The following is a 15,274-nucleotide window of genomic DNA, read 5'->3' on the forward strand; positions in this document are numbered from 1 at the left end:
GTTAATGTCATTGTTTACAGTCTGTTCTAATTACAGCTTAATTAAATATACAAAATGCAATATATCTAGAGCTAGAATGAGAAACACTCTTCAGAGAATAGCCTGTACAGCAGTGTCTGGGTTCACATCCATTCCAGAATAGGCACCATTCTTGATCCTACGATGGTCTTGTCTGCCCTTCATGAGACCACGAATACCATCAGGTTTTGGCTATTCTCAGTCTGTTCTAATTACAGCTTAATTAAATATACAAAATGCAATATATCTAGAGCTAGAATGAGAAACACTCTTCAGAGAATAGCCTGTACAGCAGTGTCTGGGTTCACATCCATTCCAGAATAGGCACCATTCTTGATCCTACGATGGTCTTGTCTGCCCTTCATGAGACCACGAATACCATCAGGTTTTGGCTATTCTGAATGCTGCATGTGGAACAACTGCCTGAAAAGCTTCAGAATATGTCACCTTTGCTCCATTGAAGAGAAGAAAAAATTTTCCTACACAGCTTTAGACATCTGCTGGCCTGGGAAATAAGTGAGCTGGAACCATCCAACAAATTCTCTGGAGGCATTGGCATTTGGAGATTACCAGAGAGCAAAGCATGACCGGAGAAGCAGTACTGCAGTCAGCAGCACAATGAGATGTCTTTGTTGTGCTGATCACTTTGCTTGGTCTGCTATAGATCTGAACTACCACTGTGTAGAGGTGTGTGTCTCTCTAATGGGTTTCCTATGTAAGCTTTTGAGCTGTCAGTGTCAGAGATGAGCCCTTTTGGCATCTAGGGCTAGGCACAAAAGAAAATATGTGAGTCTAAAAGTGTAAAAAGGGCACCTCCTGGGATTACACTGTTCCTCATTACTTTTTAATAAGAGGGAGGTTGGGCATCTATCCACAGTCCCACACTCTTTTAAAAGCAGTCCTGACACCTCAGAGAAGAGAAGGGGACTCCCTCTAGATCCCTTCTGCAGATGTTGGGTCCCTGTCATTCTGGTTTCAGCAATTCCCTTGGCCCAGTAGTCCCTGAGGAACTTCAAGAGGAATGTTGCTTTTGAGCTGGGGAGGCAGTTCAATGCAATTGTTCAAAGTAGCAGCAAGAACACTCTATGCAATATCAAAATACTGTCTGTTACGCCAAGTGTGGGAAGTCTTAAACTTTAATATATTGAAGTTGCAAAAACTTTTGCATATGTGGAAAACTGGTTGCTCAGCCAAAAGAATACTCCTCCTGCCCCAAAATATTAGAGGAAAGGTTAAGGGAAGGCATTTTAATTGCTTCTTTGCAGTGATAATAAATCTTTGACTAAAGTGGTAATAGGAAACCCTCAGTAAAACTGACAGTTACTGTTCCAAGTGTGAATTCAAAAATAGGTTTTACATACATCAGCAGCCAGAACTGAAGGGTTGGGTTAAGAGAATAAGAACAGGGCTAGTTCAGTGTGGCACTGTTCTGTCAAATACTAGGAAAACCATTTGTTATGGGAAAACGAAACACACATTCAATTATTCTTCAGTTAAGGCACTATAAATAAAAAAGCCAAACCCAAATAGTAACTCCAGTAAAAGAAAGAGTAGGAAATGCTTTGGATGCGGTAGTAAATGCAATCTCCCAAACCTGGTACTTCTATTTTGATAATGTGTTTCCTCATGTATTTTATTTTACATTATAGCTGGATCTAGTCCAGGATCCCAAAGCCTGGGATTCATGGCAATACAATAAGTGTGTTTTGCAAGATGCCACATCCTTTGTGTAAAGCAAAGGGGCAGTTAAATCATAGTATCTGTCTTTGTATCTGGTTAAAAGAGATAACACTGCTATTTGTTAGGCACATGCCACTTGTTATCTGCCCAGACTGTTTATGTAGCTGCTTCTGAATAGATGAGAAAACTTAGCATGGGTGTGCTTAAGTCAACAGACAAAATGGATGTCCTGCCGCTAAGTCACTTCTTTGAGGTCAAAGATTGTATCTTCCTTTTTCATTGTAATAAGCTTTGATGAATAGTCTTCTGTGGATTTGTCTAATCACTTTGAGGAATGATATATATTTTGGGCATGTATGTCTTTCTGGGGCAAAGAATTTTATAGTTTAATTATACTTTATGTGGAAGTGGTCCTTTGTTTGCTTCTGATCTGCAGCTTGGTAATTTCTTTTGATGTTTACTACAGTTCTTGCAAGAAATAGTGAATTATTCCCTATTCAGCTTTTTTAGGGCAGTCATGACTTTATAGACCTTGTCATATTGTCTCCCTCAATTATTTCTTTTCCATGTTGAAAGATTTTAAATTCAGTTAGTATCTGCTTGTATAAAAACTCTAACATGCATTTGCCTTGTTCTCCTGTGCCTAGAATATTCACAAAATTGATTGTGTATGAGAAGTTGTACATATTGAAAACTAGAAAAACATTTGTCAAAAATTTACCCTGAATAGGCAGTCTGCTGAGCTCAGTGAGACAAACGTGGAAAACCTCTAGTTCTCTAGGCCTGAATGGAACTGTTTCTTCCTACAAAGCTTTCTTCATTGACTTCAGCCGCTGCAATGAATCAGAACATGGTCTTGACAATGCTGCCTTTCCTGCTGCACAGCCCCAAGTGCCTAAATAAGGCACAGATCATGAGGCTGAAGAAGCAGATTGCAATCAAAAAGGGCCTAAAGGAATTCTTACTGGAAACTGTCAGATCAAGGGTGTGGAGATAAGAAATACTGGAATTAGGATAAACTTTTTTTTTCTGCTTGATTGTGGTGTATGCAGGTTTAAGATTTTCTTCTTTTCCAATAGAAACTGGAAGCTCCCCCAGAAAATGCATATTACATTCACAGAAACACATATATTGGAAGAGACATCAGCTGGTATTCCATTCAGCCTCCTGCTCCAAGCAAGTGCAATGCTGAAGCTAAAACATGTAGCTCATGGCCATGTCCAAACAAATCGTTGACTGTCTTTAATGATGGAAATTTTACCATCTCTCTTGGCAAGCTGTTCTGCTGCTAAATCAGCTTCACTGTGAAATTTCTTTTCTAGTATCTGAACTGTGATTTCTCATAAGTAACTGGTCTGATAATGGATTTGGAATTTTAGATTTTTTTTCAGAGGTCCCTTTTAATTGTCCCAAAAGAATGACTGGCAAGAAAAACAGTTGTTTTCCTCTTTTTTTGACTTAACCACTGAAAGGGCAGTCTCTATCAGTCGACTTTACACCCATTTTGACAGACTAGAGTTAAACTGGTTAGAGATCTAAAGTCCTGTTCAATCTTGCACCTTTCTGTACGCTTGCCCTTTGGTGTAAGTGTCCTCTGGCCTGTGACTTCTTACTGCTTATTTAAGGCTGTTCTATCATCTCTACCTAACTCTTTTCCATTTTATTCCATTCTTCCACAGCCTTTGGATTTTTTTCCTAGTTTCAATGTCCCTGGTCAGGTCTTTATTCCTGGTCTCCTCCTGATGCCTCTTTGAGCGTTAGCTCTTGCACATTCGTCTGGTCCAGCCACTGCCTAGGGCTGCATCCCGCTCGAGTGGGTTCTCACCAGCAGGAGGAGAGCTCCGATCACGGGAGAGCCTTCACCTCCTTTCGCACCCGGGGTGTTACAGCCTTGGGGCAGAAATCAGAGGTGCATTTCTGTTCTGTTCCTCAACTTCAAGCTCACTACAGATGGAGTTCCCAAATAATTATCTGTCTTGGCATTTCAAGAGGAAAGGTATTTTCTTGGGGGGAAAAAAATAAATGTGTTGTAGTATTTGCATGATTGGATTTGACTAGAACTTCTTCTACAAATTGTTACAGCACTTTCTTGTGTTCATATATAAGATAATATTTATTTATCTCCTAATCTAATACTTAGTCTATTTTCTTGCTTAGATTTTCATTTTGGAAAACAACATCTCTCAAAATGACGTAATCATTTTCCAAAATAGAATCATAGAATCATAGAATCAACCTGGTTGGAAGAGACCTCAAAGATCATCAAATCCAACCCTACCATTGTTACTAGACCATGGCACTAAGTGCCACATCCAGTCTCGTCTTGAAAACCTCCAGGGATGGTGAATCCACCACCTCCCTGGGCAGCACATTCCAATGTCTGATCACTCTCTCTGTAAAAAATCTCTTCCTAATATCCAACCTAAGGAATAAATAGCAAGGGGGCAGGGGTGTACTTTATTTCTATCAAGATCTTCCCCCTAGAAAACAGATACGTTTTGCTAGAGCATTAGTTATGGCATCACAGTAACACAACTACTGTGTCTTAATAACAGTCTCTGTTTTCTAAGGATCTGTTGTGTATCAGTTTGATATCTGAAAATGATTTGTTACTTCAGTAACATTATTATGCAGCTGACCCTGCATGTTGAAAAGGAGCAGATCCCTGTTAGAGGATGCAGGTGTATGGGCTCCTTCCTGTCAACATCACTATTAGAGCCACTTAAATCTTAACAACAGCACAAGAATTCATAGAACAAATAGTTTAGTACACTTATGATGAACCTAAAGGTTCTACTCTGGCTAGAGGTACCCCTAAGACTGCTTCTAGTGCATCCCTGGAGCAGCTTGTTTCACCCACTGTCCTACTAGCCATTGTAATATGAAGCTTGTCAATTCTCCCTGTCCAACTTTCTTATATACTTCTTGAAATACCTGTTTTCTCACCAGCAAACAATAGTAATGGAACTAAACTCTTTATTCATGACAATTCTACATTTAGTTCTACATTTGAAAATCGACTACTCAATAGAAAGTTCTGGAGACCTATTCATATATTCATATAGTGACCGATTTTTTAATAAAGTCTTCAAATCTCTAAATTAAAATGTATATGTTGGAGACTGTAGTTGACCAAAGAGTTTTGCTAAATTCAGACTGGCACAGCTTCTTTTTTTGTTATTTCTATCTCCTATTTTGGCTCAAAAACCTCAGCAAAATTTTTATACCATTTTTAAACCTGAAGTGCTGTCCAGAGAACAATAAATATAAATCCCTTTTTTTCTGTTGGCATAAAATTTGATATAGCAATATGCTAATTGAAGTAGAGATACCATAACATAAAACCTTTAGGGAATTAAGAGAAGCAAATATTCCGAACAGAAGATATTAGTAGAGTGCACATATCACTAAATCATGGTGATTTGCTCTGTTTGCCTTCAGAGTCAAAGTCATAAAATCATGGAATCATAGAATGGTTTGGGTTGGAATGGATCTTAAAGATCACCTAGTTCCAACCCCAATTCCACTAGACCAAGTTGCTCTGAGCTCCATCCAACCTGGCCATGAACAGTTCCATGGATGGGGCATCCACAACTTCTCCGGGCAACCCATTTTAACCTCACAGAATATAATTTCTTTTAGTATCTAATCTAAACCTACCCTCTTTCAGTTTGAAGTCATTGCCCTTTTTCTTATCACTCCATGCCCTTTTAAAAAGTCCACCTCCAGCTTTCTTGTAGCTCCCTTTAGGTGCCAGAAGGCTGCAATAAGGTCTCCCTGGAGCCTTCTCTTGTCCAGGCTGAACAACCCAAACCCTCTGCCCATCTTCATGGCCCTCCACTGGCCTTACTCCAACATTTCTATGTCCTTATGTTGGAGTCCGCAGAGCTGCACGCAGTACTCTAGGTGAGGTAGAGCAGAAGGGTAGAATCACCTCTGCTGGCCATGCTTTTTTGATGCAGCCCAGAATACAGTTGTCTGCAAACCAGAATACAGTTGGCATATATAATGTTGTGGTGTTAGTCCATTTGATACTAGGTCACTCCTGCAATTGTAGCCATTCACCTGTAGTGAACCATTTGTCTGACTTGGTATATAACCACAGGTGTAGTAGGCTGTAAAGTACCTTTCTTATTGCCCAACTTTTCAACCTTTTTATGGCAATGATGCAGGGTCATGGGAGCTGCCTGGGATGTGAACAGATTAGGGAGGGGTCTCTGTTTTTACATATTCTTTACTTATAGCTCCCTTGTAAGCTGGACCTCTGGGCACAACTAGAAAGGAAGGCACGGAATTCTGCTTCTGCCAAAAAAACCTCACCCCAAAACAACAACGAAACAAACAAACTAGCTAAAAAAGTGCTCTCAGCAATGCAGTTTCTTATGAAAAAGCTGGAAGTTGTTTACTTGAAAGATTGGGAAACACAGCACAGCTCAATGTCCATACTTCCAGTGTAGTGCTGCATTGGCTCTGAGCTGCTTTGGACCCTGAGCAGCAGCCAAATGCCCACCCAGCCTCTCACCCAATCCCCCCTCCCATGAGGCAGAAAGAAAACAGAGGAAGGAAAGAAGACTCATGGCTCAAGACAATACAATTTAATGACTGAAGGAAAAACTGCATACTTGAGCTAAGCAGAAAGAGTCATTCGTTCACTATTTTCTCTTTTTTTCTTAAATCCCTTGTGATGTTCTTGTTTCTAACCAGAAAACCTGCAGAGCAGTTCCATTTTGACAGTCATGAGTTTACAGATGCATTCTATGATATGTTTCATTTCACCCAAAATGCATTGACAGAGGTATTTTCTGTATTCATAACTGTTTTCTCAAGTGAATTCTAAGTTTAAGAGATTAAATAGTTCATGGGAGAAAAATGTACCAACTTTTTGATTCCTGCCTTGGGCACTGAACTGCTTTTCATTACTTTCAACATAGAAAGATTTGCCCAAAATTTTCCATGTTGAAAGTAATGATTGAGTTTGAGATGTTGCAATGCACAAGGATTTCTGGATGATTAAATTTTATATGTTAATGGGCATAACTGGTGCATTTCAACTGTAATTAATGTTACATGAGGACATGAATGCAGCACTGGCTTTACATTGCTTTTAGTAAAGTTAGTTTTATTTTTATAATTCCTTCCATGACTATTCCAGATTAGATTTCTATACTAAATTAATCAGTACATTGGAATGTTTCCAGATGAGAGGAAATATATGCATGCAAATAAAGCAACTTAAAATCCTAATTATTATCAGAATTGACTTTTGTAGCAAGTGAGTGAATTTCATCTGACTTTTATGTTCATTAAAAGTTAAAAAAAGAAAAATTAATTTATTTTTAGTTAAAAAGTCACACTATCTTTTTATACTTCCGACAATGAGGTTTTTCATGGCTGGTTCACTGTGACAGTAATCTAATTAAGCATACTTTGTTTATATAAAAATGGATAGAAATACTAATGTATGGGATGAAGTAGCTCTGTGAGAGAGATGAAACATCCAAAACCAATGATGAAAACCCATCTGTCTTTGTTCAGGACTAAAACAAAGTCTTCTTAAGTCACCTTAACTTTCTTCTGTTCCTGAAGCAAGTAAGAATAATCCGTAAAGTGTTGGTTTTCTCAAACTTTCTACTCTTGTTAATCTGTGTTTTTCTGTTCCATATTCTTTCATGGGTGATCTTAAACTTAGAGGTATGACTTCTTCTAACTATAGTTTAACATGTGCAATTCACAATCTCCTCCAACAAAGAAATTTTCTTTTTGCCTGAGTCATGTTCCAGTTTTTGGATTTTTTTAATTTCTTTAGTATCATGACTCTCCCACTCATGTCTGTGGATGGTGAACACTTCAAGATCCTTGAAATGAGGACATGAGCTTCCTGGAATGTCAAGGGTGTGGTTCAAGCTCTTCAAACTAGGAAAGAACAGAAACCAAATGTTCCACCTTCCTGAATGACAACTAATAATTATGCAGTAAGTGGGCACTTGCAGCATCGAAGCTACTTACAAGTGAGATGAAAACAGTCTGAGTACATAGATCCTGGGTCTTGACCATGCTTAAATTTCTATGTCCATGGAGAGTTAAACAGAACTGACCTTGGTTTAGAATCAAATCAAGTGCACATGCATGACCCTCTCTCTCCAGACCGAGGTATGCTCAGAAGCTTACAAAGCCCATGAATGATAGCATTCAAAATTAAAATTATTTGAATAATTATTCAAATCTGCTTGTCAAGTTAATTCATTCCCCATTTTAATTTGGATAAATAATCTTCTGGTCATCCACGCTGCTCTGACTTGGAACAAGCCAGCTAATTCCTTTCGTGGGGAAACATGGGTGTGGAAGAGAGGATGCTTTTTGCCAAGGTCTTTGTTCCACGGTTTGGTCCCAAATTGGCTGCTTCTTCATAATGCAGTCTTCTAAGATATCCAATGACGTTTTCTGTGCTCAGAGCCTTTAACATGCCCTTATAAACATGCCACGTGCTTGGCACTATGCTGCAAAACATTGAGTCTGGCAGGCTGCAAATTGCATTCCTGTTATATGTACTGCTGTACTTATTAATTGTGATGGCTTAGGACCAGAGGAAAAAAACTTGTAGCCCAGAGGGGACAGGAGTCAGGGTGTGCATTTGCAAAGAACTTGCTCTCAGCCAGAACTCTGCTGTATCATGGGACTACGCTGGCAGCCCTGTGAAAAGCCTGCTAGGCAGTTCCCAGCATGGCACCAAGCAATGCTACTTTAAATTTAAGAAATTAAAATGGTCTATTTGAAGCTGTAGAACCACTGAACGGGCAAAAGTATAACTTTGCTATGCCTTCCCTTTCAGCAAGCTGCCTCAGACCTTTACTAAAATAGTTTTAAATACAAGTATATATTTGTGAGATACTCTACTGTAAAGGCGCAAAGGATTCTGTAGTCTCTAGATGATAAAACAGATAGTTATGAGAAATTCTATCCCATCTGATCCAAGAATCAGGCTGTGGACACAGTAAAAACAGTATAAATGTAGACTGAATATTTCAATTTTGCTGCAGATGGCGAAGGAGCAGTGTACACTGCAGGTACACTACAAGTGTACCTAGCTCCTAGTACTTTTCAATATCAAAATGTTAGACATTGTTTAAACTGTTCAGAGAAAACAGATATTTCTCATTACTTATCCTTGCAATCTACAGCATGCATTCTGTCTGCCCATTCATCCTATTTTTGCAGTGTGACTGTGAGACACACTTCCCTGTAGTGCTTGGTTATTTCATATTTTCTCATGAGATTACATCATATTCCCATGCTTGCTTTTTAATTGGTTTGGTTTGGTTTGGTTTTGAGGTTTCTTTTGTATTCAGAAAGTCTGCCAGTTCCCTCGAAGGATTGTTTTCTCTACCAACTGGAAATCATACTTCAGATTTTTCAGTTTAATTTTTAAAATAATTTAATCATTTCCTTTTTTAATAGTTTAGGTTTCCTCAGTTTTTTTAATCGGTGAACAGCCATGACATAAAATGTACTTGAAATTTTGTATTTACTTGTTATTTCACATTTATCCAAATGCTTTAATTTAAATAAGTTGTGAAGGAATGGCATTTATCACTTGAACTGTAGACACAAATATTTCAAATGTGAAAGAACCCCAAGGTCAAATCAAGTGTTTTGAAGGAGCTAAATGGTGAACAAATCATAGCCCCAGAGTTACGTACAACTGTCTCAGAGGATGCTTCCATTATTATACACATTTTCATAAGACTGATACTTCACTTTAGTAACTGAATTCCCATAATGATTTAAGATAGTTGCTTCTGACATTCTTCATTGTTAATTTAATCTATCAGGTTCCAAATTGTCTAGAATAGCAGAGAATCCAAAGTATATGCTAAGCTATTTCTACTTAACTCAATTTCTATATTAATAAATCCCTCAGGTTTCAGTGCAATTAAAAACAGTCTGTGAAGATGTTCTTCCACAAAGGACAAAATGTTTTGGAAAGACCATGAGAATATTTTGATTTAAAGATTTTAAGAAATCTTTTTTTTACCGAACACTCTGTCACCTGCCAGAAAGTGATCAAGTTCCCTTGATCAGTAATGCATCACCTGTCATCCACAACTTCATAACAGACCATAAATCCATTTTTTTTGCTTAGTACTGTTGTTGTGCTCAACACATTGGCTTAAATCTCTTTGGATGCCTAAGGTTATGAACTGAATGTGAGTATATGAACAGCGAGTTACTGCCTCCCAGCTGATGTGTAGTGGCTTTGCTGAACTGCAGGAACCTGTTTTTACAAGTTTCTGCTCTGTGCAGCATTGCCTGATATACAATAGTGTTTGTCACTTCAGTATCCATATGAGGCTTTCACAGATATATTTTCTTCCTTCTGCTGACGATGGAGATCTCTGCTGACAGCTTGGTGATATTCTTACTATCTCACGGGATGATACAGATGTACACATACTACAGTTTACTTTTTTTTTTTTTTTTGACTCTTACTCTCCTGTAGGATCTCCTGGAGTTCCTGTAAACCCCTGCTGATCTGTGCTTCCCTGTGAGCCATGACATCTCATCTCAGAAAAGTCAGCTTTGAAGCAAGCCTTTCACCTTGTTTTGAACTTGTCTTTTCAGCAAGCTGATAAACAGAAATTTTTCAAAAAGAGATATCAATTTTCCTTCTACCAAAGCAAAATCCCTTCCAGACACCCACCCAGGTCTATAATGCTCTACTGCTTGCAATTACTTCATTTGGAAAATGCTGTGTAGTCAGGAGAGTCAGGCATTTTGCTAATTTGGGAGGTGGCTGTTAAAAGGTGTTCAGCTAGAGATGTCTGTGGGTAAGCTTGGTAGTCATAATTACTTCATAATGAACAGTGTTGATATTTTAACCTGGTATATTATTTATTATCTCATGTGAGAAAAGGCCCAGTTGAATCTCTGGCATACATCTCAGACTGCTTCAGAATAAGAGCTTTCAAAAATGAATGAGGATTGCCACAGATTCCCATGGTTCTGGCTCAACGAGCAAAGGAGTTGATGAAGTGGTAATTCAGCACTTAAGTGGACTAGAGATGTTACAAATCATAAGCATTCCTCTAGCATTGGAACTAGCAATGTGCATGGTATAAAATCAGGTAGGGTGAATATTTTATCTTAGAAATCTGAGAAAGCAGATTTTACAGAGGGATGATCTCCAAGAGGAGGCTAAAAGTCAGCTTTGCTCTTCACTGATATGAAAGGTCCAGGAAGTTTTAATACTTTCCTCTAAGAAAAAGCTACTTTGCAAAGACAATTAATTCAATACATGGGGCTGTGGTGATCCACAGAAATGAATGCACAAATCAATGGAAAAAGTTTTAAGGGAAATGGTTCAATACTTATTGAAACCATGAAAAATTAATGAAAAAAATAATTCATTTTCTCCCTTATTAACATTTAGATGAGCTCAAAGTGAGCAGTTAGCACAATAAAATGTGATTACTTTTTAAACTATTCAAAGAAGATCAGAATAAAAGGCAGTATCTAAGTATCACATCTCAAAGTATTTGGAATGTAATTTTTACTGTGAACTCATTAGATATTATGTCAGAATAACAGATGTTTTAATGATGAGAAAGTATTATAGACGTTCTAAAGATTAATCTCCACTTTGGGGGACTGAGAAGTTTTGTATTTCACTTCTGCAGTAGTAGCCATGTCAGAACTTGAGTTTTCATCAAACTATCATGATACATGACACAGAGTTTGAAACTCTTTTCTCTAGATTGCATTCAGTTCTGAGATTATTTTAGCTTTCATTGTTTTAAAAAAATACATTTTCAGGTCTTGCAACCACATCAGAAATATTTAAAATATTGTCTAAGAAACCCATAATCAAACAGCAAATACCAGAGAAATACAGAAAAGCTATAGCCTATATAACACCAGGACACCTCTCCCCTATGATGACATACTTCATAACAGCTGATGCTATGATAATATCATACTGTGAGGCCACTCTCAATTCCCTTTGAAAGGCTGTGATGATCAGAGGAGTTTCCTGAGAGTGCCAGTCAATGGCACTCCAGTCTTCCAGTAGGGCAAGAAGTAGGGCCCAGGGAGATACAGATCTGAGTCTCACCTTGATCCCTGAGAAAGTGATCAAGCAACTAATTTCAGAAAGCATTTCCAGACACATGAAAAACAATAAGGTGATTGGGACCACTCAGCACTGATTTATGAGAGGAAAATCCCTTTTCTAATGGGATGACGACCTGGGCTATGAGGAGAGTGTTGGATATTGTTTACCTTGACTTCAGTAAAGCTTTCATCACTGACTCCCATAAAATCCTGCATTGGGTTTGTGTGGCAAGGTTTTGGTAGTGGGGGTTACAGGGGTTACTTCTGTGAGAAGCTGCCAGAAGCTTCCCCCATGTCCAAGAGACAATGCCAGCAGCTCCAAGACAGATCCACCACTGGCCCAGACTGAGCCCATCGGCAGTGGTGGTAACACCTCTGGGATAACATATTTAAGAAGGGGGAGCAACACCTGCACAACTGCAGTCAGTGAGAGCAGTGGGAATATGTGAGAGGAACAGTCCTGCAGGCACCAAGAGCAATGAAGAAGGAAGGGGAGGAGGTGCTTCAGGCACCAGAGCAGAGATTCACCTGCACCCCGTGGTGCAGACCATGGTGAGGCAGATTATCCCCCTGCAGCCCATGGAGATCCATGGGGGAGCAGAGATTCACCTGCAGCCCCTGGAGGACACCACATCAGAGCAGGTGGATGCCTAAAGCAGGATGTGACTCCGTGGGAAGTCTGCACTGGAGTGGACTCCTGGCAGGACCTGCAGACCCACAGAGAGATAAGCCCATGCTGGAGCAGGTGTGCTGACAGGACCTGTGACCCCACAGGGGACCCATGCTGGAGCAGACTGTGCCCGAAGGACTGCACCCTGTGGAAGGGATCCATGCTGGAGCAGTTCATGAAGAACTGCAGCCCATGGGAAGGACTCACTCTGGAGAGTAAGCTTTGTCTCCTGTGGGAGGGACCCTATGCTGGAACAGGGTAAGAGTGTGAGAAGTCCTCCTGAGGAGGAAGGAGCAACCAAGACACTGTGGGAGCTAAACACAACACCATTCCCCTGCACTACTGAGGGAGAGGAAGCAGAGGAAATCAGGAGTGAAGTTGAGCCTGGGAAGGAGAGTGGAGTGGGGGAAAGGTGTTTTAAGATTTGTTTTTCTTTCTCATTACCCTGCTCTGATTTGACTAGTAAAAAATTCAATTCATTTCCCCAAGTTGAGTCAGTTTTGCCCTAAAAAATTCAATTCATTTCCCCAAGCTGAGTCAGTTTTGCCCATGATGGTAACTGGTGAGTGATCTCTCCAGGCTCTTATCTTGACCCACAAGCCTTTCATCATATTTTATCTCCCCTGCCCAGCTGAGGAGGAGAGTAGCAGAGGCTTTGGTGGGCACCTGGTGTCCAGCCAGTCAACCTACAACACACCCTCACATGTACAGGCTAGATAATACACAGGGAAGTATACCGAAAACTGGCTGAACTGCCAAAGCTCTGAAGGGTTGTGATCAGGGACACAAAGTACTGCTGGAGGCCAGTCACAAGTAGTGTGCCCCAGGCATGGATAATGGGTCCAATCTTGTTTAGCATACTCATTAATGACCTGGATAATGGGACACAGCATACCCTCAACAAGCTTGCAGATGATACAAACATGGGAGGAACGTCTGATACACCAGGTGATTGGTTGTGCTGCCATTCAAAAGGACCTTAAGTGGCTGGAGAAATCTGCAAAGAAGATCCTCATGCACTTTGAGAAAGGGAGATGAAATCCCTGCACATAGGGAGAAATAACGTCATGCACAAATACATGCTGGAAACCAGTTTTTTAGAGGACAGCTTTGCAGAGAAGCCTTTCTTAAACTACTCTAGTAACTCTATAAATTATGGATCATTGTTAGAATAGCAACATGGTGGGATGCAAGCAGCTAAGAAAATACTTGGTGTGTGCCAAGGATAATTTATTCATCAAAGGACTTGTTGGGGCAAACAAGGGTGATGCACAGTTGGATCCGATATGCACTAACAAAGAAGTGTTGCTGACTGAGATGAAGGTTTCATTGACAGCTGACACAAGTTGTGTTGGGGATGTCACCAAGAAGATAAGAGCCAGATAGAGCCAGGCTTTTCATGGTGGCTTATGCTGGGAGACCCAGAGACAGTAAGCAGAAGTTAAAATGAAAGAGGTTCAGACTGGCTACAAGGAGACCCTTTTTTACCAAGAAGACAGTCCTGTAGTAGAAAAGGTTGCCCTGAGAGCTTTTGCTGTCTCCATCTTCTGAGAGTTTTGAGGTCAAACTGGAAGTAGACCCAGCTGACCCTTTGAGCAGGAGGTTCAACTAGATCACTTCCTGGGTTACCTTCCAGATTGAATTTTTCTGTGGTCCTCGTTTTTCAATTCTCTTTTTTTTTTTTAGCAAAATCTATCCTACCAGAAGAAAGAGTAAAACTACAGATTATTTTTTAACTGATATTTAAAATTAATATTCATTACATAATAATATTCATTACATAAAACACCCATACTAAGGCCACTTTATTTTGCAGTCACCTCATTAGTCATTTTTCCCCATGGTATAAAGTTGAAAACATAGTACTGTTTCTGCAAATCTGTTCCAAGTCATGCTAATTGATTTAAATAGCTTTAAATGTATTAAAGAATACATTTGCTATCGGTGCTGACCTTGCAGCATGCATCAGTTTTTAGATATTCTCTTCTGTCACATTTTTAAGAAACCAGTTAAACATTATGCAAATAACCTTGTGTTTCTGATTATTTAAAAACTCTCAGCTTTGAACTTGTTTTCTTTCACTGCTTCAATTAGAGCATGTTGAAGAGATTACTTCAGCCCTCAGAATTTTGTTCTTGGATGTACAAGATAAATTTCAAACTTTCAACTGAACCTACCCAGTCTGGTTTTCAGTCGTTCAGTTAATATTGGCTGTTGCATGAAACGTATAAAAAAAAGTGTTTTGAATTACTCCTGCTGTTGATCATTATTTGAAGTGCAGGACAAATAACATTTATTCTACTGCTAACATTTCAGATTTCTTAGAACGTTCACAAGAGAACTGAAAAGATATACATGAAGAGCTGGACTCTGTGCTACTTTCTGTCACATAAGTAAGGTACAAAAGGAATACCAGGAAGAGTGGAAAACTTTATTTTAGAAAACTTTATTTTGCATATTTCCTCTTTAAAGTGGGATTAATTATATTCTAGCCCAAACCTCACAGGCAGTATTAAAATCATATACATTGGGGGTGTTTTTTGCTTTGGTTTAGTTTGGTTTGGGGTTTTAGTTCTTGTGGCATTTCAGATTGAAACAAGAAAGTCTTAATGAGTGTCTACTACTATCCTTTGCTCCAGATGTGTTTAGAATCACTACAAGGCAGAATTAAGAACATCAAGGGAAGCTGTTAGAAAGGGGTGTACCAATGAGAAGACATGAGGTAAGAAGGGTAAGGATGATAATAATTTGGGGTACTTTCAAAGGTGTTCAGTGGGAAGAGGTGTTTCTTGAAAGAGT

The sequence above is a fragment of the Acanthisitta chloris genome, unplaced genomic scaffold (assembly GCF_000695815.1).
Source record: "Acanthisitta chloris isolate BGI_N310 unplaced genomic scaffold, ASM69581v1 scaffold10116, whole genome shotgun sequence".
Lineage (NCBI taxonomy): Eukaryota > Metazoa > Chordata > Aves > Passeriformes > Acanthisittidae > Acanthisitta > Acanthisitta chloris.